Genomic DNA, 14414 nt, shown 5'->3' with positions numbered 1-14414 from the left:
TGTGGAAACTTTCATGTCATAAGTGAAAAAAGATATCTCGGTACTGTGTCAACAATGGGGCCAGTCACCATTTCCAAAAATACGTAACAACTAGAGATGAGCGAACATACTCGCTCGGTGCTCGGACGAGTATTTCGCCCACTTGAGAAAATGTCATCTCGCGGCGTTTAGATTTTTGGCAGCCAGAAACAGAGCCAATCACAAGCCAGGAGACTCTGCACTACACCCAGCATCACGTGGTACACTTACATGTCGATAGCAGTGGTTGGCTGGATTGATCAGGTGACCCTGGAATATACTAGCCCCTGCCCCCGCTGCTCGGATCATTCTATGTCTGGATGCTGTTAGGGAGAGAGCTGCTGCTGGTCAGGGAAAGCGTTTGGGTGTTCTATTAGAATAGTGTTAGGCAGGAGTGATTCTACAAGAATCCAACAGCCCTTCTTAGGGCTACAATAGTGTTATATTTTATTTTTTTAAATTTGCTTGTGGCTGGGCTTGCTGGCACTAGTAGTCTAGCTAGTACCATATTGTGACAAATTTGCAGGGAGACTTGCGAACGTTCTATTTAGCTCTTAGAGACACACATATCCATCTCAAACACCTAAGTGGGACAATTTATTAGGGGAGTGATTGAATTAGGCACAGTCTGCCGTTTTATTTTTAATTTTTTTCTTCAAAACTGAAAGTCACAGGCACAGCACAAAATCCTATTGTGTGCTGTCAGTGTAGGTTAGAAACTAGCCATAGCAATCATCTTCTGTGTTTGCTGTGTGATTTCTTCTGCACGTTTTGTTCTATAAAAAAATTAAAAAACACAAAAAAATTTACAAAAAAAAAAAAACACAACATTTTTTTACAGTTTATATTTCTGTTTTGTCTATATAATAGACTTTAATTTAGAAAATGTTGAACCTGAGGGCTAGGGGAAGAGGACGAGGGCGTGGGGGTCGAACTACTGCAGGGGTCAGAGGCCATGGTCCTAAGCGGGATGAGACACCACCTGCTGATGAGGGAGCAGGGGAACGCCGCAGAGTTACACTCCCTAGCTTCATGTCTCAAGTTACTGGGACTCGTGGTAGAGCACTGTTGAGGCCAAAACAGTGCGAACAGGTGATGTCATAGATTGCAGACAATGCTTCTAGCCATTTGTCCACGCAGTCCACCCATGTTACCCAAGTGAGCAATCCTCCAGCTTCTCCACCTCAACCTCCTTCCCCCAGTCTGCCCCCTCCCAGGAAAATTTGGCTTTCGAGACGGCATACTCTGAGGAACTTTTTTCTGGACCCTTCCCAGAGTCACAAACCACTTGTCAGGTTGCTGCTGAGCTCTATCCCGATGCCCACGTTTTCCACCAGTCCCAGTCTGTGGGTCATGATGACCTTCTTGACATAGTGGAAGAGGTGTCGGACGATGAGAAGACACGGTTGTAAGACAGTGGTGAAGTTGTTGTCAGGGCAGGAAGTCCGAGGGGGGAGCAGACTGAGGGATTGGAGGATGATGAGGTGACAGATCCAAGCGGGGTTGATAGGCCGGGTGAACACAGTGCTTGTGAGATGGAGGCGAGTCCTATACCAGAACAGGTAGGAAGAGGCAGTGGTGGGGCCAGACGGAGAGGCAGGGCCAGAGCTGGTGCATCAGCGCCAAATGTTTCACGTAGTGAAGCTTCTGTGGCGATGGCTTTAAAGTCTGGAAGTTCTTTAAAGAAACACCGGATGACCGACAGACTGTGGTGTGCAACCTGTGCCACACCAGGATCAGCAGGGGTTCCACCACTTAGTACTGCTAACCACCACCAGTATGTGCAGGCATATGAATGGTAAACACCCCACTCAATGGAACCGAGGCCGTTCACCTCCGGCCGGGTCCACCACTACTCCTTCCCCTGTGTCATTTGCTGCCTCTGCTAGTTAGCCCCCTGCCCAGGACCCCAGCACAAACACCTCCCAGGCGAAAACCACACCTTCGCCTCCACGATCCTCCACAGCATCCACCAATGTCTCCATGCGCAGCGTCCAGCTCTCTATACCCCAGACCCTGGAGTGCAAGAGGAAATACATTGCAACTCAACCACACGCCCAAGCCCTCAATGTCCACATCTCCAAATTACTCAGCCTGGGGATGCTGCCCTACAGGCTGGTAGAGACCGAGGCCTTTTGCAACCTGATGGCGGCGCCGCCCCTTGGTATTCGGTCCCTAGCCGCCACAACTTTTCCCGATGTGCCGTCACAGCCCTGCACCAGTACAGTGTCAGACAACATCACCCGTGCCCTGACCAAAGCCGTTTCTGACAAGGTCCACCTGACCACGGACACGTGGACGAGTGCTGCCGGGCAGGGCCACTATATATCGCTGATGGCACATTGGGTTAACTTGGTGGAGGCTGGGACCGAGTCTGACTCTGGGGCTGCTCATATACTGCCGACGCCGAGGATTGCGGGGCCTACCTCGGTCCAGGTCTCTCAGGCCTACTATGCCTCCTCCTCCTCCCACCCCTCCTCCACCTCCTCCGAATTACCATGGGCATGACGCCATTAGTCGGTAGCTCTAGGCACGGCAGCAGTGCCGTCGCTAAGCGACAGCAGGCGGTGCTCAAACTGCTGAGTCTAAGCGATAAAAGGCACACCTCCCAAGAGCTATTACAGGGCATTACGGTGCAGACTGATCTGTGGCTGGCACCACTGAACCTGAAGCCAGGCATGGCTGTGTGTGACAACGGCCGTAACATGTTGGCGGCTCTGCAACTCGGCAGACTGACACATGTGCCCATGTGTTAAATCTCATAGTTCAGCGTTTCCTCAAGACATACCCCAATCTGTCTGATTTGCTCACAAAGGTGCCTCATCTGTGTGCATTTCAGGAAGTCCAGCACAGATGCTGCCACTCTCAGGGCAGCGCAGCGCCGCCTCCAACTGCCCGCTCATCGACTGTTGTGCGACGTGCCCACGAGGTGGAATTCAACATTAACCATGTTATCCAGAGTTTACCAGCAGCGCAGAGCGATTGTAGACTGCCAGATGTCAACTTCCACCAGAACTGGTAGTCAGGTCAGTCAGCTTCCTCAAGTCTACAATGAGGAATGGACGTGGATGTCTGATATCTGTCAGGTGCTGAGTAACTTTGAGGAGTCAACACAGATGGTCAGCCTCACCATGCCACTGCTTGGCCTGTTGAAAAACTCTCTGGTCAGAATGAAGTCGGAAGCTTTGCGCTCGTCACAAGAGACGGGGGAAGAAGATTCCCTTGTTGATAGCCAAAGCACCCTCCGGTCTCTTTCTCAGCGCGCATTGGAGGAGGTGGAGGAGGATGAGGAGGAAGAGGAGGAGAATGTTGGCAAGACAGAAGAGGGGAGCATTGCTCAGTCCTTCACTGTTCAGCATGTATGGGCAGAAAAAGAGGAGGAGGAAATGGAGAGTGAGGGGAGTGAATTCTTGCACATTGGGACTCTGGCGCATATGGCAGATTTCATGCTAGGCTGCCTATCCCGTGACCCTCGCGTTCAAAGAATTTATTCCAGCACTGATTACTGAGTATTCACTCTCCTGGACCCGCGGTACATGAAAAATCTTTCCACTCTCATCCCTGTAGAGGAAAGGAGTGTGAGAATGCATGAATACCAGCAGGCCCTGGTGCACAAGCTGAAACAGTATTTCCCTTCTGACAGCGCTAGCGGCAGAGGTTTCAAAGGTGGACATGTGGCCCGAACTGTACGCATTGGAGGTTCTTGCCTGCCCTGCCGCTAGCGTGTTGTCAGAGCGAGTTTTCAGTGCAGCTGGTGGCATCATCACCGATAAGCGTACACGCCTGTCGACTGACAGCGCTGATAGGCTGACGCTTATCAAGATGAATAAAGCCTGGATTTCTCAGGATTTCCAACTGGCTCTAGCTATAGTACTCTATGTATTTAATATTTCTGAAGGGCCACCTACCCGGTCCTCTGTTTTAAACAATTTTTGGGAGTGTCACATACAGGTACTCTACGTATTTAATTTTTCTGGAGGGCCACCTACCCGGTCCTCTGGTTTAAAAACTTTTTTGGACTGTCACATACAGGCACTCAATCTATTTAATTTTTCTGGAGGGCCACCTCCTGCTCCTTTGGTTTGAAAACTTTTTTGGACTGCCACATACAGGCACTCAATCTATTTAATTTTTCTGGAGGGCCGCCTACCTGCTTCTCTGGTTTGAAAACTTTTTTGGACTGCCACATACAGGCACTCAATCTATTTAATTTTTCTGAAGGGCCACCTCCTGCTCCTCTGGTTTGAAAACTTTTTTGGACAGCCACATACAGGCACTCAATCTATTTAATTTTTCTGAAGGGCCACCTCCTGCTCCTTTGGTTTGAAAACTTTTTTGGACTGCCACATACAGGTACTCAATCTATTAAATTTTTCTGGAGGGCGTTGTCTCCACACGTTATCTCCATAGCTGCCTCCAAAAGTCTTCCATATAACTGCCTCCATACATTGTCCCCTTAGCAAACGAGCTGTGTCAGGCAGAATTTTGTGTTGTTTTCACGGCTTCCACATCAAACTTTTTAACTTTGTCGCCAGCCTGCTGTGTTATCCACAAAATATGCCGCCAAACTTTTGTCATTTACCGATATTATTTCAGTGCTAATTGCGCATCTGTTTACCTTCCCCTCCCCCGCAATAACTAGGCCAATTACTTATAAGAACAGTACTACACTTGATCTTATACAAAAGGTTCTTAGAAGTGCTGTTTGTAGCCCCCTCCTGCTTTGAAAATTCTAATTTTTTCAAAGTAAACGCTGCTGGTCCCCAGGCCCATTTTGGGTGGGGAGGAGCCGAGAGACAGGGGCTTGGACAGGCGAAAGCTCGCCTGGCAGCGGACCGCCAGCTCCATCCCAAGATCCAACTAACATAGTTTTAACTGCAGTACCTTTAATCTACTACTACCTTACTGCCTCCATACATCGTCCCCTTATCAAACGAGCTTTCCCGGTGGGCCGGTCGGTCCTGGGCCGGTCTGGGGCCGGTCCGGCGCTGATCCGGGCCGCCCGCACTCCCTCCTTACAATTTTTGATTTAATGTATAGTACCTGCATCGTACGATCGTACACAGCGCAGCACCGCTGCTTCTGCGTATACAGGCAGCTACACAGGTCGCGCAATCGACGTCATTGCGCGACCTGTGTAGCGTGGAGGAGGCGGACACTCACCAGACCTCAGCTGTCCGGCCCTCCCTGCAGCTCCGCGGCTTGGTGTAAGAGGCACGGAGCAGTGACGTCACTATCCCGCGCCTCTACACCAAGCCACCGAAGACCGAGGACAGGAAGAAACCTGCGCCAAAGGGGTGAGTATTATGTTTTTTTTTTTTAATTATAGAAAGTGGGACATTAATTACATGTCTGAAGCAGGGGGGGGGACATTATTCTGTATCTGGGGCCCGCAGGGGGCATTAATTATATGACGGGGGGCATTCTATATCTGGGGCTGGCAGGGGCATTATTTATGTGTCTGGGGCAGGGGGGGGGACATTATTCTGTATCTGGGGCCCGCATGGGGCATTAATTATATGACGGGGGGGATTCAATATCTGGGGCTGGCAGGGGCATTATTTATGTGTCTGGGGTAGGGGGGGGGGGAAATTATTCTGTATCTGGGGCCCGCATGGGGCATTAATTATATGACGGGGGGCATTCTATATCTGGGGCTGGCAGGGGCATTATTTATGTGTCTGGGGCGGGGGGGGGACATTATTCTATATCTGGGGCTGGCAGGGGGCATTATTTATATGATGGGAGGCGTTATTCTATATCTGGGGCTGGCAGGGGGCATTATTTATATGATGGGAGGCATTATTCTATATCTGGGGCTGGCAGGGGGCATTATTTATGTGTCTGGAGGGGCATTATTGTATTTCTGGGGCAGGCAGGGGGCATTAATTAAATGTCTGGTGGGGGGGGCATTATTGTATATCTGGGGCTGGCAGTGGGCATTAATTATATGTCTGGGGCGGGCAGGGAGCATTAATTATATGGTGGGGGCATTATTGTATATCTAGGGCAGACAGGGGGCATTAATTCTATGTCTCGGGCAGGGGGCAATTATATGTCTGGGGCGGGCTGGGGCCATTACTACTATGTCTGGGGTAGGCTGGGGCCATTACTACTATGTCTGGGGTGGGCAGGGGCCATTAATTCTATGTCTGAGGTAGGCTGGGGCCATTCATTCTGTGTCTGGGGTAGGCTGGGGCCATTCATTCTGTGTCTGGGATAGGCTGGGGCCATTCATTCTATGTCTGTGGTAGGCTGGGGGCATTTATTATATGTCTGGAGCAGGATGGAGCCATTCATTCTATGTCTGTGGTAGGCTGGGGCCAGGGGCGGACTGGCCATAAGACCCACCGGGAGAAATCCCGGTGGGCCGATTGGTTTAGGGCCGGTCCGGGGCCGGTCCTGGAGTGGGGGGCCGGTGAAAAAATAAAAACACATGAAACTCCCCTCTCCGACGCCCCGACGCTGCGGCCCAGCTTGATCCAGTCCGGCCGCGGTGACAGCTCCGTACGGGCCGGCGTCGCACAGACCATGACGTCGGCAAGCGTGGGCAGGGGCTGGCCGGCTGTATACACCGGGGCAGGGGCTGGCCGGCTCTATACACCGGGGCAGGGGCTGGCCGGCTGTATACACCGGGGCAGGGGCTGGCCGGCTTTATACAACGGGGCAGGGGCTGGCCGGCAGTATACACCGGGGCAGGGGCTGGCCGGCTGTATACACCGGGGCAGGGGCTGGCCGGCTGTATACACCGGGGCAGGGGCTGGCCGGCTGTATACACCGGGGCAGGGGCTGGCCGGCTCTATACACCGGGGCAGGGGCTGGCCGGCTCTATACACCGGGGCAGGGGCTGGCCGGCTCTATACACCGGGGCAGGGGCTGGCCGGCTCTATACACCGGGGCAGGGGCTGGCCGGCCATATACACCGGGGCAGGGGCTGGCCGCCTATATATGGCAGGGGGCAGTATTATAGTAGTTATATTCTTGTACATAGGGGGCAGTATTATAGTAGTTATATTCTTGTACATAGGGGCAGTATTATAGTAGTTATATTCCTGTACATAGGGGCAGTATTATAGTAGTTATATTCCTGTACATAGGGGGCAGTATTATAGTAGTTATATTCCTGTACATAGGGGGCAGTATTATAGTAGTTATATTCTTGTACATAGGGGGCAGTATTATAGTAGTTATATTCCTGTACATAGGGACAGTATTATAGTAGTTATATTCTTGTACATAGGGGGCAGTATTATAGTAGTTATATTCCTGTACATAGGGGCATTATTATAGTAGTTATATTCTTGTACATAGGGGGCAGTATTATAGTAGTTATATTCCTGTACATAGGGGGCAGTATTATAGTAGTTATATTCCTGTACATAGGGGGCAGTATTATAGTAGTTATATTCCTGTACATAGGGGGCAGTATTATAGTAGTTATATTCTTGTACATAGGGGGCAGTATTATAGTAGTTATATTCTTGTACATAGGGGGCAGTATTATAGTAGTTATATTCCTGTACATAGGGGGCAGTATGATAGTTATATTCCTGTACATAGGGGCAGTATTATTGTAGTTATATTCCTGTACATAGGGGGCAGTATTATAGTAGTTATATTCCTGTACATAGGAGGCAGTATTATAGTAGTTATATTCCTGTACATAGGGGGCAGTATTATAGTAGTTATATTCTTGTACATAGGGGGCAGTATTATAGTAGTTATATACTTGTACATAGGGGGCAGTATTATAGTAGTTATATTCCTGTACATAGGGGGCAGTATTATAGTAGTTATATTCTTGTACATAGGGGGCAGTACTATGGTAGTTACATTCTTGTTTATCAGAGAAGGTATTGTAGTATGTTTTTAGTGTACATATATGGCAGTATTAAGTTGTGTGCTCTTAAAATAGAAGTGTTATTCCTCTATAAAGGAGGCAGTATGAGTCTCTTTCTCTGTGGTGTACATGTTGATTTAGACCATCTATACAGTTTTTATGGAGTTTAGTAACTCCACCCACATCACAAGGCCAAGCCTACTTGTTTTGACCCCGCCCACAGAATGGGGCCACTTTTACAGTTTTTTCCAGGGCCACTTTAAATTCCCAGTCCGCCCCTGGCTGGGGCCATTCATTCTGTGTCTGGGGTAGGCTGGAGCCATTCATTCTGTGTCTGGGGTAGGAGAGAAAGAAGAAATAAATTACCCTTCCCATTACAGTGTGTTACATTATAGGGCACTATTTGTGTGGTACTAATATTGTAGGGGGCTCTATTACAGTATTTGGGGCACAGTATTGGTGGTAGCAGAAGAAGGGACAATGGGAAAGTGCAGAACATAAGACGTCTGTGTGGTAAACTCTGCAGGAACGCTGTGTACCTGGAGGAAGAGACAAGGTGATGGTGGAACTAATGGAGAAGAGGAACGAGTACAATCAGAGGAGACGTCACCTGATGTCACTGGATGCAATAGGTGAGGATCTCATGTGTTTTCTGTAGCTGTATATGATAAATACTGATTGTTTTTCATGTTCACTTCTGTGTAAATATGTAGTATTATAGTAGTTATATTCTTGTACATAGGGGCAGTATTATAGTAGTTATATTCTTTTACATAGGGGGCAGTATTATAGTAGTTAGATTCTTGTACATAGGAGGCAGTATTATAGTAGTTACATTCTTGTACATAGGGGCAGTATTATAGTAGTTATATTCTTGTACATAGGGGGCAGTATTATAGTAGTTATATTCTTGTACATAGGGGGCAATTTTTATTAGTATAAAACAAACATAAATACAGAAATACTTTTCCATCAAATAAATCAACATTAAAGGTCATCAGTATAAATCATACATGTTCATAAAAATAAAATTTAGATTAACTGTAACTTAAAAGTCCATTTTGGCTTAAAAAAAAAAAAAAAATTAAATAAATAAATAAATAAATAAATAAAGAAAGAAAGATATATATATATGTATATATAACAGATACAATCGCATATTACAATCAGCCTAGATGAATATTCCTCCAGAGTCTTATATTCTGGCTCTTTTTCTTGACCTCTAATGACTGTATCCACCTGAGCTCGGACATGATGAGGCTTATGGCTTTATTATGATGGAATGGCTCGCTATGTACGGACACTCTGGTTCTCATGTGCCAGTGATAGTATTTAATGACCTGTATAACTATATACATGGTCTCCGGATTGATGTTACTTACATTAGATCTTATACCATAAAGGATCTCTGGGTACTGAAGGGACTGCAGTGATGGGAATCTTATCTTGGTGGATATGTCACGCCAGATGTTCCGTCCACCCCAGCACTCAGATATAAAGTGGACCATAGTCTCCTCTGTCTGACACCCGAGGGGACACATACGATCTGTCACGCTTAGGAATTTTAGATTTCCCCTGACAAAGAGCTTTCCCTGTAATGAGAGCCAGGTGATGTCACAGAACTTATGGGGCAGCCTCCGACCATTCAAGAACCTCAGACTGTCCTTTAGGGTGGTGGTTGGACAGTCTGGAAGTGCCAGCTGTAAGCAATAGAAGGTCCTACATATTCGGGAGTACAGATCTTTCCTGGTCTTACTCTCAATAAAACCCTTGTCTATACCCCATTTCTTCAGACACCTTATTCCATACTCCAGATACTGGGGGAGGAAGCCAGGAGTCCACCGACCCCTCTTGAGACTGCCGCCTCGCATCCAGGATTCTGCAGAAGGCAATATCCAGTCCCTGACACTACTTACCCACAGGAGACTGTGGTTTGAGTCCAAGTTACCAAAGTTAGCTTTCAGAAACATGGAGTCAAAGAAAACCCTTGGATTTAACATATCCAGCCCACCCTCTCTCCTCCGTAGGTAGGTTATCCCTCTTTTTACTGGGTTCAACCTGTTCCCCCATAAAAGCTGGAAGAACAGGCTAAAGAGCCTAGCGGAGAAAGATTCTGGCAAAGGAAAGACGACAGAGACGTAGAGGAAGACAGGCACCAGGTAAGTCTTCATCAGAGTAACCCTTTCTCTATAGGTCAGCCTCCAGTTCTTCCATCGCTGAACCTTTACATTTCCGGTATCCAACTTCTCTTCCCAATTTAGCTTGGAATTATCTTCCCTCCCAAATTTCACCCCAAGAATTTTAATATGGGTGGAGGCCTTGGCGAATTGTGGCAGATCAAAGCCAGGAGCAGTATCCAATGTCCAGAAAGCTTGACTCTTCTCAAGGTTGACCAGAGACCCGGAGGCCTCTGAGTAACTTCTGATGGCTGCAGATAACATCTCCACCTCACGAGGTTCAGATATCACCACAGTCACATCATCCGCGTAGGCAACAACATCCAGGGGCAAGCAATGGGGGACCGGCACCCCCTGAAAATCGCACCGCTGCAGTGATCTCAGGAACGGATCGATGGCAAACACATACAGCAGCGGACTCAGGGGGCAGCCTTGTCGCACCCCTGCCTCTACCCTGAAAGTGTCCCCCTGCCAACAATTGATCAGAGGAAAGCTCTTCGCCTCTCTATACAAAGTCCTGAGCCAATCCACAAATTCTCCCGGGATACCGTACTTTGATAAAGTTGCCCATAGATAATCGTGATCAACCCTGTCAAAGGCTTTAGCCTGGTCCAGACCTACAACATATCTCCCACACCTCAGAGCTTTACATCTCTCAAACATCTCTCTTATCGAGAGGACTGCTCCAGAGATGTTCCGCCCTTTTACCGTGCCGTACTGAGAGCCTGCCAACAGTGCCGGGGACAAACAGACTAATCTAGAGAATAGAATTTTTGCCAAAATTTTTCTGTCAACATTCAAGAGGGCGATCGGCCTCCAGTTCTTGATGTCACTAGGCTCCTTACCTTTGGACAGCAGAATTAGCGATGAGACCCTCATGGATGGAGGCATCAGGTGATTTTCTAGACAATTTCTGTAAACATCCACGAGGATTGGAGCTAAGAGGTCTCTGAACTTCTTATAAAATTCTGCTGTTATACCATCTGGTCCTGGTGCCTTCTTCAGATGTAACTTATCAATGGCCTCTTTTATCTCCTCTACCGTTATTTCTGCTGTTAAAGGAGAAAAGTCCAATTCTCTAGTATCAGGGCCTGGAGTTGCCTCCAAGAATTGGGTCACTTTTTCCTTATCCAAAGCTTTCTTCTGAAACAAGTCAGTATAGTACGATCTCACCACCCCCAGGATTCCCTCCCGAGACTCTTGTAAAACACCCTGGGAGTCAGTGAGACCAGCGATCAGTTTTTTCTCCACACGCTCCCGGCAATTCTCAAATGGATCCGGTGCCCCTCGGGTGCCATAGTCCCTCTCCACTACCAGGGAGGTGTATCTACTGTACTGATACTGCCTTATCTCAGATTTCAGCCGGTCAATCCTTTGTTGGTCATCCCCACCCGCCGAATAGAGCGACTCCAATTCTTTCCGCAGTCTCAGATACTGGCTGTACTTACTTCTCCCTTTCTTAATTGACAGTCTCTGCAAGAGGGACCGGATCTCCTCCTTGACGTCCTCCCACCAGTCGGCCATGTTGTCATAAAAATCCACTCTGTCAAGTTGGTTCTGGAAAAAATAGTGCAAGTATTCCTCGACAGAATTGTCATCTAATAGACTAGAATTTAGTCTCCATAGCCCTCTACCAACATCAGGATACTTATTGGCACCCAAACAAAAGTATAAGGCCAAATGATCGGAGTGTGGGACAGTTCTTTCCCTTCTTTCCCTTATGGCTTCAGTAGCACTCACCAGAGCAAGATCTATCCTACTGCTGCGTCCTGCACAAGTGTAGGTGAACTTAGGACTCCTACCACCCTGTACAAAAACATCGGACAGGCCAGCCTGCTGAATTATACTGTTTAGGACCTTACAGTCCCTGGTAAGGGGCCTACCGTTCCTGTCCCTGGTGGTAGTGGTGGCATTAAAGTCCCCAGCCATGATGACTGGAACAGATGTGAACAGATATGGCTTTACATCATTAAAAAGCTGAGTCCTTTCGGTCACTGTCTGTGGGCCATAGATGTTAATGAGCCGGAGTCTTCTACCTCTGATGGTGATCTCTAACATCAGGCACCGTCCCATCGATACCTCGGTGAGTCTGTGGATGGTGACATCATGGGTGTTAAACAAAATCGAGACCCCGGCATAAGGCTCCACAGCCAGCGACCAAAAGGAAGGACCAGACTGCCAATCTCTCTCCGCCTCTCGTAGGAGACCCAAGGTGTTTAATCGTGTCTCCTGTAAGAAATATACATCGGCCTCGAGATACTTCAGGTGGTCATATACAACATGTCTGGTCCTTCTAGCCCTAATGCTATTCACATTGCTGGTGACCACAGAAAGATGGAAGTCTGCCATCAGAAGAAGAAATAGAAAGAGCATCCCCATCATCATAGATCAGAGTCAGAGTTGTCTTGCTGACTACTAATCTCCATATCCCATACAGACTGAGACTCGGTTTGAAGGGGTTTCCTTTTTGTGGGAGGATCCCCCCCTGGATCATCATCATACTCCTCCATCATGCGCTTCAGTTCTCTCTCTATTTCCTCCTCTCCATCTGACTCAGACAGTACGCTGTACCTATTAGTGGTTACAGTAACATCAGCCTGACTCTGTACTTTCATTTTAGAGGGTTTTTGGACAGTAGTCCATGCAGTCTCAGGTTTTCTGGTGCTCCTGTCCTTTTTCCTCTTTTTAACAGCACTATTATTATCCCCAGTGGCAGGTGCTGAGGCAGGGGAAGGGACGGGCACTGGTGGCTCTACAGACTGCTCCACTACCTCCATGTCTCCCTCTGTGTTACCTGTCCCTGGATGGTCTGGGGCAGCACCACTAATATCTGGGGTCTCTGGCACTGTGCACACTGACCCTGATAATAATGCCTCCTCCTCCTGCTCCTCATCTGGGACATCTGCCCCTTCCATCAGGTCTTCATCGGGGAGGTCCCTACAGATGTTGTGCCAGGCTTCAGGACAGTCCCTATGGGGATGACCGATCTGACCACAGAGGTTGCACCTTATGGTCTTGCAGTTGGCGCTCACATGGCCGAGGTCCCCGCACAGGGTGCACTTCACTGTGGTGCAGTTACTCGCCACGTGACCAGATCTCCCACACCTAAAGCATAACCTCGGCTGACCGACATAAAAGCACACACCCTTCTCTCTGCCGATAAAGAAGGAGTTGGGGAGGTGATGGGTGATGTTCTGGTTCTGATGTAATCTGACCAGGACCCTCCACCCCCCGGTCCAGATTCCATCCTCATCCCTGGTCTTGGTCATGTCTGACATGAGGGTGCAATGTCTCTTGAGCCATATGATGATATCTTGAGGGGGGACAGACTCGTTCCAGAACATTACGGTGACAATCGCTGTATCTAGTTTGGAGATGGGAATGAAACTAAACTTACTCCATCCCTCAGTATCTCTATAACGGGGTTGTTGAGCCCAGAACCGGTCCAGATTACACATGAGCTTGAAGCTGATATCATACCCCTGTCTGTCTGGAAGATTTATTACGGCCAGGATGTCGGCTGGCTGGAAACCCATCTGGGTGCACAACATGTCCCTGACCACATGCCTCCTGTCAGGTAGATCCTCTTTAGCCCCTTTATGCCTAAACCTGACAACATTCCTCCTCTTGAAGGCCTGGCCGGTGTAATGGGTGCTAGAGGAGAAAAATGGGGAACCCCGACTCCATGCATTCCCTGATGTCTGACCCCTGTCCTGCTGTGGGGGATGTGTGGGCTGTGGACCATCAGTACTAGGGGGCAGCTGACCACCCGGACCATGGGGCTTCTGAGCAGCTGGACCATGGGGCTCTGCTGCTTGTGGTGTAACTAAAGGGGGAAATTCCTCGCCCTCTACAACATCAACATTGGGGGTCTCTGTGTCACCAGCTGCCACTGATTGTACCTGAGATGACTCCTTAGCTGGGACATTATCAACCACAAAAACATCAACATTATCAGAAACATCTTCAATATCAGACATGTCAGCAACAGTATCAGAATTAACCCCTTGCACAGCACAGTCCTGAATGTCCTGCTCAGATTCATCCTGCACCTCACAGTCCTGCTCAGATATACCTTGGGGTACAGATACAGTGTTACCTGCATGTGAGAGTCCAGAGTCCTCCTGCAGTGCGCTGCCTTCTCCTGGGACTTTTGGTGTCTCCTCCACTACTTCACTGGCAACATCAGGTTTACTTACTGCTGGAGCTTGTAGTTCCTCGCCAGGGCATGCTGGGACTTGTAGTACCTCATCAGGGCACGCTGGGACTTGTAGTACCTCATCAGGGCACGCTGGGACTTGTAGTACCTCATCAGGGCACGCTGGGACTTGTAGTACTTTATCAGGTGTAGTGGCAGGACTTGGCTGTTGTTGCTCTTT

The sequence above is a fragment of the Engystomops pustulosus genome, chromosome 1 (assembly GCF_040894005.1).
Source record: "Engystomops pustulosus chromosome 1, aEngPut4.maternal, whole genome shotgun sequence".
Taxonomy (NCBI): domain Eukaryota; kingdom Metazoa; phylum Chordata; class Amphibia; order Anura; family Leptodactylidae; genus Engystomops; species Engystomops pustulosus.
Note: the sequence above shows the minus strand (reverse complement) of the source record.